Below are 26,868 nucleotides of genomic sequence, written 5' to 3' on the forward strand. Positions count from 1 at the left end.
CCCCTGCACGCTGCAGATTCTGATTAACTCCGTCTTGCCCTGCCTGCACACAATATCCTCATTCTTCATGCCCTGAACAGGTTAATGATACCCTGGAACGCTGCACATCTGGACTGAGCACCCGGCACAAGGCGCGCACAATGCTGGTGGCACCAGCTCTCACACCCACTTAAAACAGTGAAAGCACTCTGGTGCACATATTTCAATGCCTTAGTCTTCGTAAAATGCCGCGCTTGCATGGTATTTTAATTGTAATTTAATTTTTTTCTTCTGATGAACACATAGTGGGGGCTGGTGAGATATTTGTAAGTATTGCAGTCTTTTTTTTTTTTTTTTAAATCACGCGCCATATTGTTAAAATGAAGGGTGCACTGTCCATTACGGACAGTGACGTTTTCATGCGCAGGAGTGTCTTGTGTGTAGGATCATTAATATTTCACCTGTGATAAAAAAAATATTAAATAAAGCGTTCTCCCTTGCAGATCTACGGTAAAATTCCACCGATGACGACCTTTAATTTTACTGGCTCATATAGCACCAACATATGCTGCAGCATTCCCCATCAGTAGGTCTTTGGTTTCCTCCCACACTCCAGAATACCTGGAGGAACCTCAAGCAAACATGGGGAGGACATACAAACTCCATGCAGATCTTGTCCTTGGTTGAAGTTGACCCCAGAGCTACAAGGAACCAGTGCCAACCACTGAGCCACCATGAAATAAAAAGGTATCCCTATGTGTGTATTACCAGCTTCTATACGAGCTAGGCACACGACGAGTCCGCCTCCAACCACCGTAGGGCGATGCGTTATATCATACACGATCTGTGCACCCACAAATAGGCATCGACAGTCACGGCACAACCCAGGCAGAGTACGTTTTATGAATGTGCAGTGGAAAAGGTGAGGTCTGGGCAGCACGCCGGCGCGCACACACCCACAGATATGAAATATCTCCGTAACCAGTTCACCTTCCCTTCCAATCGCATGCACTTACAGTCCTTTGCCCCCTCACATTCCTGGCAACCACCCAGCAACTGGACCTGTAAAGTGAGCCCGTACCTCATTTTCTTCTCCGACTGGAAACCTCTCATTAGCCAAAGCAGCATTTTCCAGGGATTAGCATGAGCAGAGAGCAACCACCATCTTCTGCAAGCTCAGACGTGCTGGATCCCCGGCGTTCGGGCCTCCACAAATCGAGAAATACGAGCGCGCAGCACAGACTCTCTGTCCGAGAAGAAGAAAATAAGTAAGCAGTCAGGAAATCAGTCAGAAGTGCCGCCAAAATGGGAGCTCTTTCTAAAGAAAGGCCCTCCCTCAGACCGGCTGCCAATCACACATGGGTCACGAGGCTGTTTGCTCAGACTGAATAGAGTTCCTATTGACACAGCTTATGTCTGCAGCATGCTACCCTCAGCAGAGCTTTCAGGAACAGATCAGGTTACACAGCCTCTCTCTCTCTCTCTCTCTCGCTGCATTTAGGGGCGGCCATAAAATACAATCTTTCCCAGAATACATTTTTAGGCAGCCATGAAATAAATCTCCACAAGTGCCCAGTGTTTACACAGAGCACACAGGCCCATAGAGTGGTGCGGTGTATATGAGACGACGCGCATCACCAGCCAGAGCTGAAGAACAAAGCGCGGCAAAGTGAGAACAAAGTAGGGTTGTTAAACTTCACGCTGCGGCAAGGAACCGCAGTCGCCGCTCAGGCACAAATAGCTTATTAAAATTAAAGACACCTCGTAAAGATATATTATATTCTCTGCATTCGATAATCCAGACGTTCCAATAATCCAGCAAAGATCAATCAGAGCGACCCTCAGGTCCGAGAAAAAATAAAATAAAATAATCCTATTAAATGGGTCATCCTGATAGGTAGTCATTATCAGATCGGCACCCCTGCCAATCAGCTGTAACACAGAGCCGCTGCGCCCATTGGAGCTCTGCCGGCTTCTCACCAAGCATAGCGCCGTACATTGTATAGCGGCTGTGGTTGGTATTGCAGCCCAGGCCAATTCAATGGGGCTGAGCTGAAACTAGGTCAGGTGACCGATGTAAAGTGACGTCACATGGCCTAGGAGAGTGATGGGTAACCTCTGGCACTCCAGCTGTGGTGACACTACGACTCCCAGCATGCTCCATTCAATTCTATGTAGTTCTGAGTACAGCCAAGCAAGTGTACATCTTTGGTGTCGTAGTTTCACTACAGCTGGAGTGTCGGAGGTTAGCCATCACAGACCTAGGAAAAGGAGTGCCAGCCTCTTCTCACAGCTGATTGACAGGGATCCGGGGTGTGGACCCCCCCCTACAGATCTCTGGATAGGTCATCAACGCCAATTACCGGATAACTCTTTTTCACTGGGGAAGGAACAGAACACCTCCTTTGGATCTCCTTTTCATCTTCTTAAGGCTCATGCACACAACCTTTTTTGTGGTCCGCATCCGTTGCACCATTCCGTGGCCCCGCAAAAAAAAAATATAATAATAAAAAATATAGCATGTTCTATTCTTGTCCGTTTTGCAGATAAGAATCAGCATTTCTACAGTGGGCCGCCCGTTCAGTTTATTGTGGAAGGCAAAAAAAACAGCACGGTCGTGTGCATGAGGCCTTAGTTGCAGAACCTCTAATTCTCTGACTTCTCTTCTGTCATCCAATATGGCAGCACTACTTCTAAAACTATCTGGTAGTCCGAGACACTTCCTCCTTGCCCAGCATTGTCAAGTCCATAGCATGTCGATGTATGCATCCGATTTACTCCTTTCCAACGCACAGGATGAAATCCACTGCAAAGTCTGCAACATTTAACAAAGCTGCAAAATCTGAGCAGACATTCCATGGTGGAAAATAAAATGTGCCCAATGTGGCTAGACCCTAAAGTATTACTCCTAAATCTCCCCCCCCCCCCCCCCCCCCCCACACACAATTGCACCTTGCTCTAGTGTTCATGTTCTCAATGGGGGGTATGGGAATAAGCTGCTGCCGGATACCTGTGGCGTCGAAATCTCTCGAGAACATAAAATTGGTCATGTAGAGATTCCCCTCCCAGGAGAACATCTGTTAGGTGCACCACTTTACACATAAGGCTACTTTTACACTCGTGTTTGGTGCGGATCCGTCATGGATCTGCACAGACTGATCCGTTACAATACAACCGCATGCTTCAGAACGGATCCGTTTGTATTATCTTTAACATAGCCAAGACGGATCCATCTTGAACACCATTGAAAACGGATCCATCCCCATTGACTTACATTGCGTGTCAGGACGGATAAGTTTGGCTCAGTTTCGTCAGTTTCCGGAACGGAGGCAAACTGATGCATTCTGATCAAATTCTTTTCCATTCAGAATGCATTGGGGCAAAACTGATCCGTGAACAGATCTCAAACAGAAAGCCAAAACACCAGTGTGAAAGTAGCCTAAAGATTGTTGGCCAGTCTCAACAAAACTAACGGATTTGGTCAAATTTGGGCACATTTAGATTATCACATGCTAAAAGTCTATGACAGTGCCCCCTGATAATCCAAAATAAAAACTGGAAGCATAAAATAAAATGGAGAAAAAAACTTTAAAAATCTCAGATCCGAAAGTAAAAGGGATAGCAGCCGATTGTATGCCACAGACTACATACAGTCCTGATCAAAAGTTTAAGACCACTTGAAAAATGGCAAAAAAAATCTTATTTTACATTGTTGGATCTTAACAAGGTTCCAAGTAGAGCTTCAACATGCAACAAGAAGAAATGAGAGTGAGACAAAACATTTTTTGAGCATTCAATTAATTGAAAATAACGATTAAACTGAAACAGGCTGTTTTTCAGCTGATCAAAAGTTTACGACCACATGCCTTTAAAAGGCCAAATCTGTGCAAAGATGTGGATTCATTGTCATTTTCTGTCATGTAGTCACACGTTGTGATGGCAAAGGCAAAAATACTCCGTTTTTGAACGTGGTCGGGTTGTTGAACTGCATAAGCAGGGTCTCTCACAGCGCGCCATCGCTGCTGAGGTGGGACGCAGTAAGACAGTCATTTGGAATTTCTTAAATGATCCTGAGGGTTATGGATCAAAAAAGTCAAGTGGAAGACCCAAAAAAATTTCACCAGCACTGAGCCGGAGGATCCGATTGGCTGTCCGTCAAGACACTGGATGATCCTCGACCCAAATTAAGGCCCTTACTGGTGCTGACTGCAGCCCCATAACCATCAGACGGCATCTGAGACTGAAGGGCTTCAAAAACAAAAGTTAGTTTTTTTGGGAGGTGTGGTCCTAAACTTTTGATCAGCTGAAAAACAGCCTGTTTCAGTTTATTTGTTGTTTTCATTAAATTGAATGCTCAAAAATGTTTTGTCTCACTCCCATTTCTTCTTGTTGCATGTTGAAGCTCTACTTGGAACCTTGTTAAGATCCAGCCATGCTAAATATGATTTTTTTTTTTTCATATTTTATTAGTTTTTAGAAAAGAACATACATTGTTATACATAAAAAATACAAACGGCTACACAATCAGCCCTATACACGGTCACGTTAACAACACTAGCTTAGCCGATCTACATACCACAATAAAATACCAAACAAACAAAATTAGACTAAACGAAAAACATAAAGAAGACATAAAAACATACAGTGCAATCGTTAGGCAATTTTTACACAGGTATAATTTTATAGAGGTATACTTTTATATAACAGGAGATCGGCCATATATTAAATGTGCTTAAAGTATGTCAATCGGGGGATGGTAAAGCGAGCGAAGAAACCCTCCATACGCCCCATTCCCTCTCAAACCTCGCGGCCGCTTCACCGGCTCCCGCCAGCGCACGCTCATGTATATAAGTAGAATTCATGTATATAAGTAGAATTTCTTGCCTAACGGATGATCTCCGTTAGGCAAGAAACATACCGCGATTTCCAATTTTGTACTATGGCCAAGAAAAAGGTGTCCCAATACCACCCTCCCCTCACATGGTATCCGAACCAAATCAATCCATAAAAGAGCCAATGAGGGAGATGGCGGGAGCTGGAAGCCCAGTAGATCCGAGGCAAGAGAGAATGTAGCCCTCCAAATATCCTGCAGCCTCGGACAAGACCACAAAATGTGGTACAATGTACCCCTATCGCCGCATCCCCGCCAACATAGATATGAAAGGTCGGGAAATATATGACACAGGCGATCCGGTGTATAGTACCACCTTAGTGTGGTCTTCATCAAGGATTCATAATGTAAAGCACATCTAATATTTTTATTTATACAGGTGAAGGCCATAGACCACTGCTCATCAGTGAACTCTAACCCCAAATCTCTTTCCCAGGAAACCAGTGGTGTCGTTTTAACAAATAATCCCTTATCCCCCATCATCATATACTGAGGCCTCAATCGTGTGCCTTGTGGCGGAGCCGCTGACCACAAACTAAAGACTTCCCGATTGTACACCAGATTAAACGGACAATTAGCTTTAAAAAAATGTCTGATACACAGGTATTTATAGAAATCTGTGTGTGGGATCGGGAACCGTTTATGAAGATATTCAAAAGGGCAAAGGGTGTCCGAGATAAATAGTTTGGAGAGAAGGTCACATCTGCCCAGCGCCCAAGACGACACCGAAATATTCGGAATAAGGAAATTAAAGCACAGTTACTGGGGCGCTGGGCGGAAAGGATCCAGACCCCAAAGTACATAATCTATGGAATCGAATTTGATATGATTTTTTGCCATTTTTCAAGTGGTCTTAAACTTCTGATCAGGACTGTACCTTCCTAAAAAAGGACCTGTAATGTCTGTATGTCATTTTTTTAAATCTAGAAATTGACATGTTTTGATTGTGTCATTTGGATAGGGTTACTTTCAAACTAGCGTTTTTACTGGATCCTGCGCGGTTCAGAAAAAACTCTTCCGTTACTGATAATACAACCATCTGCATCCGTTATGAACAGATCCGGTTGTCTCAGCTTTAACATTGCCAAGACGGATCAGTCATGAACTCCATTGAAAGTCAATGGGGGACGGATCAGGTTTCTATTCTGTCAGAGAAAACAGATCCGTCCCCATTGACCTGCATTTGGGGTCATGACGGATCAGTTTTGCTCCGCATCGCAGGACAGAAAGCAAACCGCACCATGCTGCGGTTTGCTCTCTGGTATGAGAACAAAACGAAATGCATTTTGGAGCATTCCTTTCAGTTATGTTTTGTCCCCATTGACAATAAAACGGTATTGAGACCCTATGACGGATTTCAATTAGTAGCCTAATTTGAGTACTTTGGCGCTTGTCTAATTAAAGGGATTTTATGCCAAAGAAACACAAACTTCAGCTGTAATATGGGAACAGTGTAAACTACACATCTGCCGGGGGTGACCCCTCAAAAACAGGATTTTCTGATTGTACAATGGCAAAATTCTACTCAGAGTCAGCCGCATGTGGCTCAAACCTCGTCAGGTGAGAGGCACCTAAAACCAGGTGACCCCTGAAAAAGGCAATATCAGTGTCAATTACTAGCATTGAAATTCGTCAGCTATAGTAACTGGTACCATGTGTTTGGTTAAGATATATACAGGTTTACATGCAGATCTGAAACGCAATTACTTCTAACCCCTTTCTAGATAAAAGGTAGAGATTACACGAGGACGATAACGGAACATCAAAGGTTGTGGGGCAAAACCTATTGTGGATCACGGTTTATGGTGAAGCTTTCGCCCCGTGTGCCTTCCGCAATTTGCGGAACAGAATGGGCGGGCGATTGTAGAAATGCCTATTCTTGTCCGCAAAACGGACGTGTTATATTCTTTTTGCGGGGCTACATAACGGAGAAACGGATGCGGACACCTGGACAGCACACGGAGTGCTGTCTGAATCTTTTGCGGCCCCGTTGAAGTGAATGGGTCCACAGCCGAGCCGCAAAAACGGCAGCTCGGATGCGGACCAGAACAACGGTCGTGTGCATGAGGCCTAAGGCCACATGCACACGTGCAACGGTCCGGACTCATTCAACTTGAATAGGTCCGTGGTCTGTCCGCACCGCAAAAAAATAAAAATAAAATAATGTCATATTTATTTGCGGTGCGGAACAACGGAAAGAAACACCACGGAAGCACTTTGTAGTGCTTCCGGTGTCCCGTTCCAGTGAATGGGTTCGCATCCGTGGTGCACACGGCCAGCAGCCGGGGATTGCCGACCCGCTGTTTGCGGGCTGCAATACAGTCACGGCCATTCAACGGCCGTGTGCATGAGGCCCAAGGGCTGTATTACACCGACAGATTTTATTTTACCAATCATTGGTCACATGGCCAATTACACGCACAGATCGTTTGTTATACACACACTATTGGTCCGATTGCACAGATAATCTGTTGGTGTAATATAGCCCTAAAGGCCTCTTTACTCAAGTTTTGCAGGCAATTGTTGGGAAGGAACGTTTCCTCCCTGACAATCGCCTGCTCGTCAGTGGAGTGTAAGTGCTGTATTTACATGCAGTGCTCTCCTCCACAGTATGGAGAGAAGCGATCGCTTGTCCCCATGCAGACTGGTTGTTTGCCGGCAGCTGATGCTCTTTACACAGCCCGGTCTGCTGGCGGCAGACAACGATTTTTGTGACTGCATGAACGATGTAATTATTCGATGAACAAGCATTTTGCTCATTCATCGGGTGATAGGTGGCACCACCAGATAATCAGCTTTCGTATGAACACTTGCTAGCGATCATCTGGCCAAGAATCGGCCCATGTAAAAGGGTCCCTAAAGATGGAAATGGACTTCAACCATAATGAAAGTTTGTTAAGTGCAAGTTAAAAATCTTTTTATCCAACCAAATCAGACAGACATTTTCGGCCGATATTCTGTACATGAAAGATTCTGTCGCCTGATGTCATTATATATGCATGGCTGGCTTGAATGACTAAGGGGGTCACTGAGTTTTGGTAAAACTCTGGCTATGTCAGACATATCAAAAGTTTTGATTAGTTGAGGCCCCACCAACTATGTATTATGCAATGTTTTAGTCAGACGAGTTGGCTACCATGCCTTTAAGGAACCATGAGGTTGGCTAGATAAGGTTTCAAAACTGGAAAATTAGCATTTCAACTGCAGTTGTGCCACCAATATCGGCTAATCACGGGCGTGGAATAGGTGGCCAGTTATGTGGGCTTGCTCGGTTTAATGTTATCTGAACCTGCCAATTTCGTTGGGACTGGTCAGCCATCTAAGGTGTATGGGAGGCCTCTAGACTAGGGATGAGGGAATAGATTCTAACGGACTGGTTTGTCTCATTAGCAAGAGCTTTTTTTTGTACCTCGGAGGGGCTATCCCCACAGGTGAAGAGTCTGTCTATTGAGTAGCAGCGCAAGCGCAGAGGCACTGCTTCTGCTTCAGGAGTAGCGGCTATTCATGCCCTGATGGCCAGAAGTGTAGTTGTGCAGGCACAAGATGATCAGGGATGGCTGAGAAGTCTGGCCTTGTCAATCAGCAGGCATGTGGGCGCTTCGTCACCTGTGGGGACTTCACGTCACAGGCGAAAACCCTTCCTAATAACATGAATTAATTTGTTTCATGGACAATCACAATACATTAGTAAGTGCCTCTCTGGTGGCCGGGACCATGGGAGCGCACATAGGCTAGCGCTTTTTCCTATATTGTGCAAGCACGACCACCGCTGATGGATTACAGGGTGGGCCGTAAAGTGTAGAATGGGATCGAAAAATGAATCCAGCCAGTAAAGGAAGCAATATGGATAACAACAATATATTAGCAAGTGGCTTGTATTAACCTTCTCTACATGTTAAATGCCATTTGCTGAAGTGACACAGCTCCTTTTAAGTATTATTGCGTCTAGCAGCTATGAGGTCAGTAGCATATGACGCTGTATGAAGACCTGGCATTCATCAGCTGGAGTGCAATTCCTCCTTCCTAAAACAAATAGGCAAACAACGAGTCTCTCTTCGGCACATTACATCACTCATCTAATGACATACTTGACAACAGAAATTCTTTATAGGGTCCGCAGCAGTATCAGATTTGATAAAAAAACAAACAAAACAAACTTGCAGTCTATTAAATATTAGAAAGACTCTTTATGTCACACGTGTAAGTGTAATACTAAAGCAGACACAGGAATATGGTGCTTTACATGGAGATCCCCAGACGGTGGGTTTTCATTCCAGGAGACCCATTTTCCTACACTGGTTTTATAGGCTCAGCCTCATCCAGATGAATTCACTAAAATATGTATGCGCACAGGCAGCTGTGATCAAAGTAACAACTCGGAGATCCTCGTACTGCTTTGCACACGCACTTCTCGTCATTAAATGACTACACAACATATGTCAGCGTTAAAAAATAGATCTAAAGGCTAATTTGCATGGTTTCCGAGCCTGTCTCGATAGAAGATCGGCATATTCTTCAGAGATGGCTGAAATATTCAGCATGTGCTTAGTAAAACACAGCGTGCGAGTGCGGGCTCTGTGCCGGAGGCCGCAACAGTCCTGGCATACGAGGGCCAATAGTGACGCTGCTGTCTACATTCTCCTACTGGACCTGTGGTGTGGGTAGGGAGCTGGCAAGACACGTGCCCCATGGTCTGGATGGGGGAAACAGCAGCAAGATTCTATTCAGGTTTTTTTTAACAGTATTTTGGTAGCAGCTTCACTTTGCATGTTAGAGAAGAGCGGAGCACCCACCGGAGAGCGGGCCAATGACTGGGTCACTGAACTATGAACGCCCTCATGTCAACATACATTTATTTTTTCATGCTTTAGGGCTCAGGCACTCAACCGTTGGGGGTTTTGCGGTCTGCAAAAGAGAAATCGTTCTGTTCTGCGTTTTGCCCCTAATAGAACAGTCCTATCCTTGCCTGTAATGCCGACAATAATAAGACAGGATCTATTTTTCTGTGGAAGGGCCATGCGGACACGGATTGCACACTGCATTATGTCTTTTTTGGGGGGACCCCTTGAAATGAATGATTCTGCATACGACACAGCAAAAACATTCATGTGTATGAGCACTTACTTTGGGAAGGAGAGGCCCCAAAATAATTCTCTCTAACAAGTGAAAGGATGCCTAGCTTCATCCCGGAAAGGACCTGTAGCTGGATAGTGAAGATACCAAGTAGGGTGCCTGGACTACCTACCGTCCTGCTCAGCAGTGTAAACAGTGGGGGCAAGTATGTTGGTTTTCTCACTTTATATGTGTAGTTGTCCTTCTTTTAAATTAAGGGTACTTTCACACTTGCGGGGGAGGATGCCGGAACTGCCTGCCGGATCCTTCAAAATAAATGCAAACTGATCCTGATCCGTATGACAAATGCATTGAAATGCCGGATCCGTCTCTCCGGTGTCATCTGGAAAAACGGATCCGTTTTTTTTTTTTTTTTTCACATTTTTTTCCGGTCAGAGCATGCGCAGACCGCAATGCCGGATCCATTTTGCCGGAACACTCTGGGCCGGATACGGCATTAATGCATTTCAATGGAAGAAAAAAAAATAATAATCTGTTTCGCTCATTTTGGATCCTTTTTGTCACTTCCGTCAGAGATCAGTTATTTTAGACAGGAGAAAAAAAAAAAAAAGAGTCCTTTGTGGTTCCAAGTGAAAGGATGACAGAAGATTTACAGGGTGAAGTACTGCTGACAAGCAAACATTATTAGGTACCTTATGAAAGATGCGATCTTGTGACACGCGAGCATTTGGTCCTATTTTGGGTGATCAGCGGCATCTCTACAATGGGGAACTTATCGGGTACTTGTGTCCCCCTTGGCTTGTGTAGACAAGCCCTTAGGGTCCCTTAACACATGCACCAATTGACAAGAACAGAAGGCAGACCAGCCATCGTTACATGCATTTACAGCAGCAATGATCTTTAGTAAGGGGATGAATGATCAGTAATGTGATCATTCATCCCCATGCAGTTTTCCTTTGTTGGTAACACATCCCCTTTCTACAATGGGCAAGGTGTTCCCAGGAAACAATGATTTTCAGTGCCCCATAAAAGATGTGATCATCCCATAAAATCGGCATTTGCTTGTTTGTCAGCTGTTTGGCGGAAGATTTACAGATGGCAATGATCAGGAATGAGCATTGTTTGTTACCCCGATCACAGCCCCGTGCAAAAAAAGAGTGCTTACAAGCCTCAGTAATGAATCAGTGCAGAATACTGTATCTAGAACAGGGGGTAGGTAACCTCCAACTGTTGTGAAACTACAACTCCCAGCATGCATACTTGTTCTGCTCCTCAGAACGGTCATAGAAACGAACGCAGCACGCTGAGAATTGTGGTTTCACGACTGCCGGAGTGCCAAAGGTTGCCATCCCTAACCTAGAACATTACTGACAAGGTGCAAGTATCGTTACTGTTCATTAAAAAGTATATACAAGAATTTGTAATTAACAATTATAAAAATAAAAAGTTATCAGTAAGGCTACTTTCACCCCTTTTTTTTCCCCCTACTTTCACACTAGCGTTTTTTTTGGCGGATCCATCATGGATCTGCAAAAACACTTCCGTTACAATAATACAACCGTCATGAACGGATCCGGTTGTATTAAGTCTTCTATAGCCATGACGGATCCGTCTTGACCACCATTGAAAGTCAATGGGGGACGGATCAGTTTTCTATTGTGTCAGAGAAAACGGATTCTTCCCCATTGACTTACATTGTGTGTCAGGACGAATCAGTTTGGGTCCGCGTCAGGCAGGCAGCGTTTTGGTGTCCGCCTCCAGAGCGGAATGGAGGCAAACTGATGCATTGTGAACGGATCCGTATCCATTCAGAATGAATTAGGGCAAAACTGATCCGTTTTGGACCGCTTGTGAGATCCCTGAACGGATGAAAGTGTGAAAGTAGCCTAATAAAATATTACGCATAATACGTGCACACACTTAGAATGACTTAACCCTGCAGCAATGCGAACGTCGCTGCGCACATCAGATAGGTCTAAGCGAGCTCTGCCAAGCCCGAGACATTCAGTAGTGTGAATAAGACTCGGTGACTGGTTCACTCTAATTAAAGGATCAAATAGCGGGTTCAACATGTCGTGTAATTGACTCCTGCTTGATATGTAAGCTGATCCTTAACCATTACTCAACTACGATTTAATGGCATCAAAGCAGGATTAAGAAAAAAATAATAATGGCGCACACATCCATTACAGGAAAGTAATGTACAGCTCTACACTACAATGCAGGCAAGGAAGAATCAGGAGAAGGTCACTACAAAGTAGAGATTCAAACATCTGGCCTTGAATGGGTTAAGGCACACCGCGACTAACTACATTTTTCAAACCAGCAACTGGATCAGAATACTTTTGTAATTGAAAGTAATAAAAAACATTTTTATAGCCACGAGTCATGCAATAAAGTGTATCTGTATAGCGCCACCTGCTGTTTGTTCTTTCTTATTTCTCTGTCCACCTTGCTGAGGCGGTTGCTCATGCTCAGTTCCATCCTTTAATTGCCACCAGCCAGAAGATCTACTGTTAGAAGCTGTGATAGTTTCACAGAGAGCCCTGCAGGAGAAAGGAAACGCCCCCTAAAAACAACACGCCCTCAAAGATGTCAGTTACAAGCAGAGAGCTGCAGCAGAAAGGACATGCCCAGTCATGAACTGATCCGGTTGTATTAGGTCTTTTATAGCCATGACGGAGCCGTCTTGAACACCACTGAAAGTCAATGGGGGGATGGAGCCGTTTTCTATTGTGTCAGAAAACGGATCCGTCCCCACTGACTTACATTGTGTGTCAGGACGGATCCGTCATGGCTATAGAAGACATAATACAACCGGATCCGTTCATGACGGGGCATGTCCTTTCTGCTGCAGCTCTCTGCTTGTAACTGGGAGCAATTCATATACTAGAGATTGGCAGCTGCGAGGATATTCCCCATGGCTGTTCCCTCAGCAGACTAGGTTTACTGTAATAGGAAGGTGTGCAACCTGTGAACCCGCCCCCCCTGCATGTCCAGAAAGCTGGCGCCTGTGAGCTGTACTTTGCCTACAGCATTGAGACCGCTGGTTAAATATGTGCATGGGGGGGGGGGGGAGCAGAGGCGATGATGTATTGTTAGGTAGAAAATTGCATTTTGTTATTGCTTCTATTAGTAATAAGTAGGGAGTCGGTTTAGCAGCAGCTCTCGGCTTTATCTGGTCTCTCGGCAGAGCGCGGCTCAGCGATGGGCAGGGGTCAGCACTAATCGGACTGCGAGCCTACATGCCGAGGGGAAACCGCTATGTATCCCATGGATTAAAGATGAGACAATAAGCCTTGCAGTATTGCAGGTGTCAAACACTTGTCTTGTGCTGAAGTGCTTGAGGATTCTTCCGGGATAACTCCGATATAGGGAATGGAGATGAACGATACAGTAAATCAGGAGACGCCATGTACAAGCTTTGGGAAACTTCATCTGCCATGGAGAAAGCAGAATAAGGGCTCATGCACAAGAACGTATATTCTTTCCGTTACGTCTTTTTTTGCGGACCGTATACAGAACCATTCATTTCAATGGGACTGTATAAAAAAAAAAAAACATGTCCTATTATTGTCCGCATTACGGACAAGGATAGCACTGTTCTATCAGAGGCCAGCTGTTCCGTTCTGCGAAATACGGAATGCACACGAAAGAATAGATGCTCCAGAATTGTTATTACATGGTGAAGTCAAGTGGTTACTGGTCCTATTTACCCCTTAACACATAATGGCGTACGTGTACAGCATTATACGCAAGGGATTGTATGGAGCAGGCTGCTGCGCTGAGCCCACTCCATACCAGGATCGGCGATGACGACGAAACCGGCCATTTAACCCTTCAGATGCCAAGTTCAAAAGCTATTGCGGCATCTGAGGTTAGGCAGTGAAATTGCGGGGCTCTAATTGGTTATCATGACAGCCTGGGCACTGCTGAAGGTTCCCAGGCCTGCCATGGTAAGCTGACTACTTAGCTGTGAAGTGACAGAAGCCGATTCACTCTAATAGATCTCTATTATAGCAAATGGGACAAGGGATCAAAAGATCCCAGGTTCTAGCCCCCTAAGCGGGCCAAAAGTTGTTGTTTCATTTTATTTTTTTTAAACATTCAACTCAACCCGCTTTCCCCAATTTTACATGTAAAAATATATAAACAATTTTTTTTTTTTTTAATAAACGGGCATCTCCGTGTTTAAAATGTCTGAGGGTACTTTCACAGTAGCGACACGGACCTCGGATCAGTCTGGCTGCTAGTGCACATGTGCCCACGGACTACCGCTCCAGCCCCATTGACTATAATGGGGGCGGGACGGAGTTCCGGCGGCAACACAAACCGAGAGGCCGCCGGAATAAAAGTACTACCTGTACTTTTATTCCGGCAGCCCCTCGGCATGTGCTGCCGTGTTGGCGCCGGAACTCCACCCCCATTAGTCAATAGATCCAGAGCGCGTGCACTAGCGGCAGGACAGGATCAGACAGGCTGTTCACCCGCCGCATTCTTTTGTGTTTCGTTTGCGGAACCATTCACTTCATTGGGTCTGCAAAAACAACAGGGGGCTACAAGTGTACAATATAATAACTAGCCTTCCAGTGGGTAGGGATTGCATGACTGAGCACCCAGTATGCAATTCATCACACCGAGCACCATACTGGGCGCTCAGTCATGCAATCCCTACCCACTGGCAGGCTAATTATATTGTATACTTGAAGCCCCCCTTTATTGCAGGGCATCTTTACTTAGGGGATCTTTGTTACCTCCCTTCTGGCTCCACTGAACCATGGGATTATTGTGGGATAATTTTTCCCCATTTATCCCCGTAAGTTTTGTTTGTATATTTTTCCCTTTTTTTGTTTAATGTACTCAGCATTTTGCTGTAATTAGCGTACACAGCATATTTTTGTGCATTTAGCATATCATGTACTCGGCATACCCTAAGATTGTCCGTTTCCCCTGAAGAGTTATCCAAACGAAACGTGGCACGTCGGGAAATTTCATTTAGGGATTTTGCCTGGGTTTAGGGACAGGTATCCAGATGGGGTCGCCCCTTTTGGGGCGAGTGCTCTGTATTAATAGGAGGGGACTAGAAGTGCCCTACCTCTTACTGCAGGGTGATATAGGGCTAGTTGTTCCTGTTGCTATCTTGACGCAAGTACCCAAGTGAGCACACCAGGGCACCACTTTGTTGTTGGGGTTCGTGAATGATCCACATCTCCCTATGGACCTACTACGTCTGGACTAGTGAGACTGTTCCCTTTTTTAACTCTTCCATTGTTTTCTATGGGCCCGCTAATACTATGTAGTGTGCTATAACCTGTTACAGTTTAGGTGATTATTTACATACACTAACTGTGATTTGTATGTCTTTTTGGTGTAGCATGATTTTTATTGTAGCATAAGTAAAAGTTAAGGACAAATTATTTGAAAAAAATATATATATATATATATATATATATATATATATATATATATATATATATATATATATATATAATATATAGTAAAAAAATAAAAAATTTGAAAGAAAAAAAAACAAATAAAAGAAAAAAAAAATATATATTTTTTATGATCCCTTGTGGAACACATTGTGGCAAAAATATATTTACAAAAAAAATGAAAAATGTAAAATTATTAAAAAAAGAAAAAAAAAATTCAAGTGCAAAATAGTAGTGTTCATTGTCTCCCAACAGTCTTTTTATGACCTATTGGGGGGACATAGTATGTGGCAAAAATAGTTTTAACCCCTTAAGGACGCAGGGCGTATCGGTACGCCCTATTTCCCGAGTCCTTAAGGACTCAGGGCGTACCGGTACGTCCTAACTTTAAATGCAGATTCCGGCGCCGCGGGGGTTAATGGAAACGGGATGCCGGCTGAAATCATTCAGCCGGCATCCTGTGACAATGCCAGGGGGGGTCATGTGACCCCCCCCTATCGGCGATCGCCGCAAACCACAGGTCAATTCAGACCTGCGGTTTGCTGCGCTTTTTGCAGTTTCTGATCCCCGCGGTCCCTGACCGCGGGGGATCAGAAACTTTAGTGTACCTCAAATATAGATTTTACATCCCCCCCTGCACCCCTGCATGATTTTTTGCCGGCGGGTGGTGCAGGGGGGGGGGAGTTGTGGGCGGTGCGGGAGGCGGGCGGTGCGGCAGGCGGGATCGCGATCCCCCGCCCGCCTCCCCTTGAAAATTCGTTGGTGTAGAGTGGGTATACCAGGGTGCCAGCACATTGCTGGCACCCTGGTATAAACGGCTGACATCGGTGATGCGATGTCAGCCGTTTAACCCTTTCCATACAGCGGTCCGTACGGACCGCTGTATGAAAAAAGTTAACAGTAAGAAGTAGCTCCCTCCCTCTCCCATCGGGGGGCTGCAGTGCCTTTGCAGCCCCCCGAATGGAGAGGGAGGGAGCTCCCAGACAGCCCCCCCAGAGCCCCGTCCTTACCCTTCCCCGTCTGCGCAGTTCTGACCACTACTGAGCAGACGGGGAAGGTTCCCATGGCAACAGGACGCCGTCTCAGGCATCCTGCTGTCCATGGTGCTGAACAGATCTGTGCTGAAGGCAGAGATCTGTTCAGACAAAGTGTAAGTAAAATACAGTACTGTACAATATATATTGTACTGTACTGTATTATACAGACATCAGACCCACTGGATCTTCAAGAACCAAGTGGGTCTGGGTCAAAAAAAAGTGGAAAAAAAAGTAAAAATCAATAAAACACATTTATCACTGAATAAAAATGAAAAAAATAAAATTTCCTACACATGTTTGGTATCGCCGCGTCCGTAATGACCTGATCTATAAAACGGTCATGTTACTTTCCCCGCACGGTGAACGCCATAAAAAAAAAAAAAAAAAACTATTAGGAAATTGAAATTTTGCCCACCTTAGTTCCCAAAAAAGGTAATAAAAGTGATCAAAAAAGTCGCATGTACGCCAAAATAGTACCAATCAAACCGTCATCTCATCCCGCAAAAATCATACCCTACCCAAAATAATTGCCAAAAAACTGAAAAAACTATGGCTCTTAGACTATGGAAACACTAAAACATGATTTATTTTGTTTCAAAAATAAAATCATTGTGTAAAACTTAAATAAATAAAACAAAGTATACATATTAGGTATCGCCGCGTCCGTATCGACCGGCTCTATAAAAATATGACATGACCTAACCCCTCAGGTGACCACCGTAAAAAAATAAAAATAAAAACTGTGTAAAAAAAGCCATTTTGTCATCTTACGTCACAATAAAGTGTAATAGCAAGCGATTAAAAAGTCATGTGCACCCCAAAATAGGGCCAATCAAACCGTCATCTCATCCCGCAAAAAATGAGACCCTACTTAAAATAATCGCCCAAAAACTGAAAAAACTATGGTTCTTAGACTATGGAGACACTAAAACATTTTTTTTGTTTTAAAAATGAAATCATTGTGTAAAACTTACATAAATAAAAAAAATTGTATACATATTAGGTATCGCCGCGTCCGTGACAACCTGCTCTATAAAATTACCACATGATCTAACCTGTCAGATGAATGTTGTAAATAACAAAAAAAAAAACGTGCCAAAAAAGCTATTTCTTGTTACCTTGCCACACAAAAAAAGTGTAATATAGAGCAACCAAAAATCATATGTACCCTAAACTAGTACCAACAAAACTGCCACCCTATCCCCTAGTTTCTAAAATGGGGTCACTTTTTTGGAGTTTATACTCTGGGGGTGCATCAGGGGGGCTTCAAATGGGACATGGTGTCAAAAAAAACAGTCCAGCAAAATCTGCCTTCCAAAAACCGTATGGCATTCCTTTCCTTCTGCGCCCTGCCGTGTGCCCGTACAGCGGTTTACGAACACATATGGGGTGTTTCTGTAAACTACAGAATCAGCGCCATAAATAATGAGTTTTGTTTGGCTGTTAACCCTTGCTTTGTAATTGAAAAAAAAATATTAAAATGGAAAATCTTCCAAAAAAGTGAAATTTTGAAATTGTATCTCTATTTTCCATTAAATCTTGTGCAACACCTAAAGGGTTAACAAAGTTTGTAAAATCAGTTTTGAATACCTTGAGGGGTGTAGTTTCTTAGATGGGGTCACTTTTATGGAGTTTCTACTCTAGGGGTGCATCAGGGGGGCTTCAAATGGGACATGGTGTCAAAAAACCAGTCCAGCAAAATCTGACTTCCAAAAACCAAACAGCGCACCTTTCCTTCTGCGCCCTGCCGTGTGCCGTACAGCAGTTTACGGCCACATATGGGGTGTTTCTGTAAACTACAGAATCCGGGCCATAAATAATGAGTTTTGTTTGGCTGTTAACCCTTGCTTTGTAACTGTAAAAAAAATATTAAAATGGAAAATCTGCCAAAAAAGTGAAATTTTGAAATTGTATCTCTATTTTCCATTAAATCTTGTGCAACATCTAAAGGGTTAACAAAGTTTCTAAAATCAGTTTTGAATACCTTGAGGGGTGTAGTTTCTTAGATGCGGTCACTTTTATGGAGTTTCTACTCTAGGGGTGCATCAGGGGGCTTCAAATGGGACATGGTGTCAAAAAAACAGTCCAGCAAAATCTGCCTTCCAAAAACCATACGGCGCACCTTTCACTCTACGCCCCGCTGTGTGGCCGTACAGTAGTTTACGGCCACATATGGGGTGTTTCTGTAAACGGCAGAGTCAGGGCAATAAAGATACAGTCTTGTTTGGCTGTTAACCCTTGCTTTGTTAGTGGAAAAAATGGGTTAAAATGGAAAATTAGGCAAAAAAATGAAATTCTCAAATTTCATCCCCATTTGCCAATAACTCTTGTGCAACACCTAAAGGGTTAACAAAGTTTGTAAAATCAGTTTTGAATACCTTGAGGGGTGTAGTTTATAGAATGGGGTCATTTTTGGGCGGTTTCTATTATATAAGCCTCGCAAAGTGACTTCAGAGCTGTAGTGGTCCCTAAAAATTGGGTTTTTGTAAATTTCAGAAACATTTCAAGATTTGCTTCTAAACTTCTAAGCCTTGTAACATCCCCAAAAAATAAAATATCATTCCCAAAATGCTACAAACATGAAGTAGACATATGGGGAATGTAAAGTCATCACAATTTTTGGGGGTATTACTATGTATTACAGAAGTAGAGAAACTGAAACTTTGAAATTTGCAAATTTTTCAAAATTTTTGGTAAATATGGTATTTTTTTATGCAAAAAAATTCACTTTTTTGACCCAATTTTAGCAGTGTCATGAAGTACAATATGTGACAAAAAAACAATCTCAGAACGGCCTGGGTAAGTCAAAGCGTTTTAAAGTTATCAGCACTTAAAGTGACACTGGTCAGATTTGCAAAAAATGGCCAAGTCCTTAAGGTGAAATAGGGCTGAGTCCTTAAGGGGTTAAATAACAAGTAAACCAATTATAAAAAAAAAAAAATACAATTAAATAATAAAATACAAATACAAGTAAAAAAACTAAAGGGAAAAAGGAAAAAATAAAATAAAAAATGTGTCAGTGTCGCCCAAAGATCTTTTTATGACCTCTTGGGGGGGGATATTATTTGTAGCAGAAATATTAAAAATGAAGTTAAAAAAAAAATAAAAAATACATAAAGAAAAAACACCCACACCAACGAAAACCGTCGCCATTATCTCCCCACTCACGTGAAACTATACATATTATATAACAAAATGACCGACACAAAATGGGGATCTAATTATAATTTATTTTGGTGTCAGTTTGCATATTTAAAGGATAAGGACAAAAAACGTACTCCACGGCAGTTCCAAAGAAAGCTGCTATCTGGTGAATAAACAAAAGGACTCCGATAAGTGGAGAAGGAAGCATATATCTCTGATATGATTACAAAGTTTCTAATATTCGCCTGTACTATTGATTTATGATGTCATTACGTCTGTTAATCTATGGCTCTAAAACGGGAGAAGAGGCCACATGAATAAGGCTACTTTCACACTAGCGTTCGGGCGGATCCGTTCTGAACGGATCCGCTCATAATAATGCAGACGGAGGCTCCGTTCAGAACGGATCCGTCTGCATTATTTTTAGCATAGAACAGCTAAGTGTGAAAATAGCCTAGTACGGATCCGTCCAGACTTTCAATGTAAAGTCAATGGGGGACGGATCCGCTTGAAGATTGAGCCACATTGTGGCATCTTCAAACGGATCCGTCCCCATTGACTTACATTGAAAGTCTGGACGGATCCGCACGCCTCCGCTCGGCCAGGCAGACACCCGAACCCTGCAAGCAGCGTTCAGCTGTCCGCCTGTCCGTGCGGAGGCGAGCGGAGCGGAGGCTGAACGCCGCCAGACTGATGCAGTCTGAGCGGATCCGCCTCCATTCAGACTGCATCAGGGCTGGACGGCTGCGTTCGGGTCCGCTCGTGAGCTCCTTCAAACGGAGCTCACGAGCGGACCAGCGAACGCTAGTGTGAAAGCAGCCTAAGGCTAGTTTCACACCTGCAGCACGAATTCTGGCAGGCTGTCCCTGCAGAGAACAGAATAATGCAATTCACCGGATCTAGCACTGCCAGATACAAACGGAATTCCTGCCGACCCTATTAAATATAATGGGGTCCGGCGTAAATCCGGCAAACATGTGGAAAAAACTAAACAAAAACACGGCTGGACACAAATGGCTACAGTTTATGTTCAGCCAATTCTCGACACTGTCTGCTGAATTAGACCTCTTTCACACAACCGTCCCGTCCCCCCCCCCCCCGTTTATGAGCCATTTTTTGCGTTCTGTATACGGAACCATTCATTTCAATGGTTCAGCAAAAAAAACGGAATGTACTCCATATGCATTCCGTATTTCCGTTGAAAGATAGAACATGTCCTATTATTGCCTGCAAATCACATTCCGTGGCTCCATTCAAGTCAATGGGTCTGCAAAAAATAAAATAAAAAATACGGAACACATATGGAGATGCATCAGTGTGTCTTCTGTATCCGTTCTGTTTTTGCTGAACCATCTATTGAAAAGGTTATACCCAGCCCAATTTTTTCTATGTAATTACTGTATACGGAAAAACTGAACAGAAACTAAAAAAATAATAAAAAAGGAAGGAACAACGGATCTGTGAAAAACAGACGACAAAACACTGAAAAAGCCATACAGTCGTGTGAAAGAGGCCTTAGGCAGCCGGATCTACATGCCGCAGGTAGCCCAACTAGTACAGCAAAACTGCATCTGCGGCAGAGTTATGTTTGTCACTCACTGCAGCAGAGCCAAGACCATAATCTATTTGGTTCAGGATAGGATACCTGGTTTTCCGTTGGGCTGCAGGAAGACCCACTGGGTTATTAACAATATGGAAAAAGATCAAGGACAGTTTAAGCCCAGCTACATCTGTAAAAATAACTCAATACACGGGCAATATAATGCAGCTGACAAAAGGCAGACCTTGAAGTGCATCACGAGCTTTGTGTTGGGCTGGCGGATTCAGTAGAGAAGCGTCTCTCCTCTGCACTACTTCCAAACATTGCAGAAGCATTTTAGGAGGAGTCACACAAATAAAATGCTAACTTACAAGCTGAGACTTGAAGTCTGCAGACAGGGAGAAGAGCCTCCATACTGGGAGAAGCTTGGTTATATGGGAGAAGATTTCAGGCTAATTGATTGGGATGAGCAGTGCGATTTGGGATACATGGAGCACAGCTCTGTAGAACAATGGTTTCTACAGCAGTGACCTTCAGTGATGAAGAGCTGGATCTGGAGAAATGTGAAGGTCTCACCTTCAGCAAGTCACGCCACATTGTGAAGCGATACATTCACCGCTGATGTCAAAGCTCAGCTGAAGATCTGCTTAGTAAAAAAAATAAAAAAAAGTGGTTGTATATTTTATATGAGCAAATTTCAGGTTATGAAATTCATTCACGCTTCGTTTACTGGTAAAAGCAGAATTGTGTTATGGATTCAGTTACCACGGACCATAACGCAATTCTATGATGGAATAACTTTAGAGGCATTCTATCATAATAGAAGTCTATGGGCTGAAAAACGGATCCGTCCTGTTTCCGTTATGCAGCGGAGTCCTGCATAAGGCCTCTTGCACACGCACACGACCGTATAGATTTTGCAGTCCGCAAAAAATTCGGATGACGTCTGTGTGCATTCCGTTTTTTTTTGCGGATAGATTGTAATGACTGGCTCCATATACGGAATGCAAAAAACTGAACGTATAAGAAAAAAAAAAAAAAAAAAAAACACAACACACACACACAACACTTTCATGTGCAAGAGGCCTAACGGAAACGGGACAGATCTGTTATGCAGGCCATAGACTTCTATTATGACGGAAAGAATGCCTCTAAAAGCATTCCGTCACAGAATTGCGCTATGGTCCGTGGTAATTGAATCCATAACGCAATTCTGCTTTTACCACCAAACGAAGCGTGTACAAATTTAATAACCTGAAATATATATACATACACACACACACACACACACACACACACACACACACACTAGAAACTCGAAAAATTTGAATATTGTGCAAAGTTCATTTATTTCAGCAATGCAACCTAAAAGGTGAAACTAACATATGAGACTCATTACAGGCAAAGCGAGATATTTCAAGCCTTTATTTGTTATAATTTGGATGATTATGGCTTACAGCTTATGAAACCCCAAAGTCACAATTTCAGGTCCCCTTTGCTCAGGGGATATGGAATATATATTTTATAAAAATATCTCTCTATACATATAAACACACACACACACACACACACACACCCCAATACCACAATTGCGGTCCCCAATGCACGGAACGGCCGCACAATGTCCATGTGCATGAGGCCTTATCTTTTACAAACCCATTCTGAGCAGCAAAACAATAATTCACTACTATACATTAGCCCAAAAGCATGTTAGCTAATAGCCAAATGACCATCCCCCACCCACCAGCACTGATGCAGAATTGTTCCCATTATAGCTCTACGACAGTTGTGTATACACCTTAGACCATGTATCTGTATAGATGCATATACAGCTCTGCTACATCTATCTTACCCAGTCCCCTACCAGCACTGTGGCTGAATCGCTTCCTATACAGCTCTGCTACATCTATCTTACCCTCCACTACCAGCACTGCGGCTGAATCACTTTACGCTGGGTTCACACCTGGGCGTTCGCGATGGAGCGCTCTGTATGCGCGATTGTACCGGCGTTTGCAATCGCGCATACAGAGACAAGCGAACGCCCATTGTCGCGTGTTCCCGAAAGTCTATGTACGGGAACGCGCGACAAGACGCCCCCAAAGAAGCTCATGTACTTCTTGGGGCGTCGGGCGTTTTACAGCGCGATCGTACGCGCTGTAAAACGCCCAGATGAGAACCATGCCGATAGGGAAGCATTTGTTTCTCCTTGTTGAGCGTTTTACAGCGCGTAGGAAGACGCTGTAAAACGGTCAGGTGTGAACCCAGCCTGATATATAGCTCTGCTACATCTGTCTTCCCCTCCCCCACTAGCACTGTGGCTGAACAGCTTAAAATACAGCTATACTACATCTGTCTTACATTTTTCCCAACCAGCCCTGTGGAGGATTCACCTTATATATAGCTCTGCTACATCTGTCCTCCCTTTTTCAGCACTAGCACTTTGGTGGATCCGCTTCATACATAGCTCTGCTACATCTGTCTATGCCCCTCCCCCTGCCCTGCAGTATGTGGTAGACAGAAACCTACCAACGCATACTAGTAAAGTAAGGTGCTACATCCCAATACTGCTGCATTTTCATCCAGCAGAGCTGGGGATGCCGACGTAGCGACGTAGCGTAGTACTTTATTTATTGTCTACTAAATTCAGCAGGGCAGTATTTGCAGTTATAGCTAGACAGCCACATTGCTGGTGGGGGGAGGGGAACAGACAGATGTAGCAGAGCTGTGTATGAAGCGGTTCAGCCACCTTGCTGGTGGAGAACAAGAGAAGACAGATGTAGCAGAGCTGTATATGAGATGATTCAGCCACAGAACTGGTGGGGGAGGGGAAGAAACATATGAAGTGACATCTACATTGCTTGGAGGGCGGAGGCTGACATTTCTAAAAGTTGTATTTACAGCCAGTCAATCAGACTGCTGATGTGAGAGCACTTTCTTCCACCAAGAGAAATAGCCATGTCCCGCAATACAGGTGTATAGCGCCTGCCAAACCATACCCGCCACCAAGAGGCGGGCACATCCATGAACACTCTGTCTATTAAAATATATATATATATTTTAATAGACATCACAAACGACAGGTTTTATATTTGTAAATTTTGAAATGGAAAAATCAAAGTTAGGCCTCATGCACCTGGCCATTGCCCGGCCGTGGCCGTATTGCGGCTCGTGAACAGCGGGTCCGCAACATTCAGGCATCGGCTGTGTGCTCCCCGCATCACTTGAATGGGTCCGCATTTACGGTGCGGACGGATCACGGACCCGTTCAAGTTGAATGGCCGCTGCACAGATGTTGCCCGTGCAATTTGTGGTCCCCAATGCACGGAACGGCCATGTGCATAAGGCCTTAGTTATTTGAAATATTCTACATATATTTTCAGGCTGCTTGTAAAAGATTTCAATTTTGAGGATTCAAACCTCGATTACTTGACATTAGATGTATCCACGTCTTGTCTCAAAGTAAACATGTGACAGTATTGGCTACTTTCACACTCATGGACAGATCCGTTCAGATATTACAACCGTCTGCATCTGTTCAGAACGGATCCGTTTGTATTATCTGTAACATAGCCAAGACGGATCCATCATGAACACCATTGAAAGTCAATGGAGGACGGATCCGTTTTCTATTGTGCCATATTGTGTCATAGAAAATGGATCCGTCCCCATTGACTTACATTGTGTGCCAGATCCGTTTGGCTCAGTTTCATCAGACGGACATGGAGGCGGAACGGAGCCAAACTGATGCATTCTGAGCGGATCCTTATCCATTCAGAATGCATTAGGGCAAAACTGATCCGTTTTGGACCGCTTGTGAGAGCCCTGAACGGATCTCACAAACATAAAGCCAAAACACCAGTGTAAAAGTAGTCCTAGCGATCTTTCCCAGGAGAGTGTCTCTTGCAGTAATAACGCTCCTTTTGAAAGATACCTCCATAATTGACTTAGGAAGCGGCCAGTATGGTCATCATTGAGAATGCCGTGTGCTTCTCTATGACCTTTCTGAAACGGAATCATAATCTAGTAGTGGTTTTATCCTGTTAAAATAAGGTCAAGCAGAGACGCGTAGCATTACAAATCATGACAATGCCAGGGACTCGCTCCTATGAAAGAGCCCTTACCGTGAAACCCGATAATCGCAAAAACTTACAGCAATGTGCCACGACCCTTCTCAGGTCAGTTGTGTCATCCAGTCTGATATTGATCTGTGACTACAGCGACATTCGTTATAGAAAATGTATTGTCAACAGATATTGTGCTTATGTAAAAATATAACTAAGGCTACTTTCACACTAGCGGCAAGGAACTCCAGCAGGCTGCTCCGGCAGGTGAACAGCCTGTCGGATCCGTGCTGCCGCTAGTGCACGTGTGCCCCCGGACTACACGTCGTATTTTTACTACGGCCGCCTCTCGGCATGTTTGACGTGCTGCCGCCGGAACTCCAGCCCGCCCCCATTATAGTCAATGGAGCCGGAGCAGACCTCTGACTGCACTAGACCTTGCCGCTAGTGTGAAAGTACCCCAAAATGTCACAAAGGTGTACCATAGCCTAAAGATGGGCTAGACAACCTGGGGTACTCCAGCCATTATAATAGTGATAAGTCCCACCATTCCATGCTGTAGGCAGTCTAAGGCCTCATGCACACGACCGTTCCGTTTTTTGCGGCCCATTGTAGAAATGCCTATTCTTGTCTGCAAAACGGACAAAAATAGGACATGCAATATTTATTTGGCGGGGCTACGGAACAACGGATGTGGACAGCACACAGAGTGCTGTCCGCATCTTTTGCGGCCCCATTGAAGTGAATGGGTCCGCACCCGAGCCGCAAAAACGGTTGCGTGCATGAGGCTTAAGAATAGCGGTATTTGTAGTATGGATAGCACTGTAATGCCACAAGATGGCCAGCCTTGGAGTACAGTAAACGCTTTCTATTGTAATACGATTTTTACAGTGTAACATAATTTTTCTAAACAGATTTCAGAGACCGAAGAAACTATGGATGAATCTGATACAAGTTCTGTGGATCAAGAGCAAGAAGATGATGAGGTATGCATTACCCTTGGTGTTCGTGTACTGTCCTTTAAGAATGTCATTTCTTCTTTTTAAAGAAAATTTTATGTATAAAATTTATATTTTTCTTCTTCTAAGGAAATGAAAGAATTACTACAGAGCATGAAAGATAAAGCCAGGGCACCACATCCCAGAGCAGATTATTGTTTTCAAACAGACCCCGTCTGGGCCCCTGGTGAAGAGCGTCCTGGACTAGAACCTGACCTGGAAAAAAGGGTCAACAGTGTGACTTGGTGTAAACGCCATAACTGCAGCCCCATGACCTCTGTGACGGAATCAATTTGTTGCTCTGAGTTGGAAGTCTCGGAGCATCTTGTGACAGGAAATCTCACGTGTAACGGATCAGGTAGAATTTCATTCTAGGTGTCTAGATCAAGAAACTCTGGTGACATGTAGGATTTCACAAACCATGCATTACAGAAGAGCTATTCAAGTCTAAGGCCTCATGCACACGACATTTTTTTTCACAGTCTGCAAAACGGGGTTCCGTTGTTCCGTGTCCATTTTTTCTTCCGTGATTTTTGGAGGATCACCAGACATGAAGGAAAGTAAAAAAAAAACAAAAAAAGTCGTTTTGTTGTCCGCCTGGCCGTGCGGAGCCAAACGGATCCGTCCTGACTTACAATGCAAGTCAATGGAGACGGATCCGTTTGACGTTGACACAATACGGTGCAATTGCAAACGGATCCGTCCCCCATTGA

At 44.0% G+C, this 26,868-nt stretch overlaps 1 protein-coding gene and 1 long non-coding RNA gene across 3 annotated transcripts in view; one reads left to right on the forward strand and one right to left on the reverse strand.

Annotated features, from left to right (window-relative positions):
- MBNL3 (muscleblind like splicing regulator 3) overlaps positions 1-26,868 on the reverse strand; it is a 176,922-nt gene that overhangs the window by 142,147 nt on the left and 7,907 nt on the right. Inside the window, exon 1 of one of the 2 annotated variants that reach the window (XM_044268664.1) lies at positions 1,061-1,317. The exons of the other annotated variant lie outside the window; for it this stretch is intronic. The gene's annotated coding sequence lies outside the window, so the exon portion shown is untranslated. Of the gene's footprint in view, positions 1-1,060; positions 1,318-26,868 lie in introns of those variants that run through there. 2 annotated transcript variants of the gene reach the window in all.
- Positions 629-26,370, forward strand: LOC122919573. Its single transcript, XR_006386810.1, has 3 exons — positions 629-726; positions 26,072-26,143; positions 26,246-26,370. It is a non-coding gene; the product is annotated as an uncharacterized LOC122919573 (long non-coding RNA).

Source organism: Bufo gargarizans, chromosome 9 (genome assembly GCF_014858855.1).
Source record: "Bufo gargarizans isolate SCDJY-AF-19 chromosome 9, ASM1485885v1, whole genome shotgun sequence".
Classification (NCBI taxonomy): domain Eukaryota; kingdom Metazoa; phylum Chordata; class Amphibia; order Anura; family Bufonidae; genus Bufo; species Bufo gargarizans.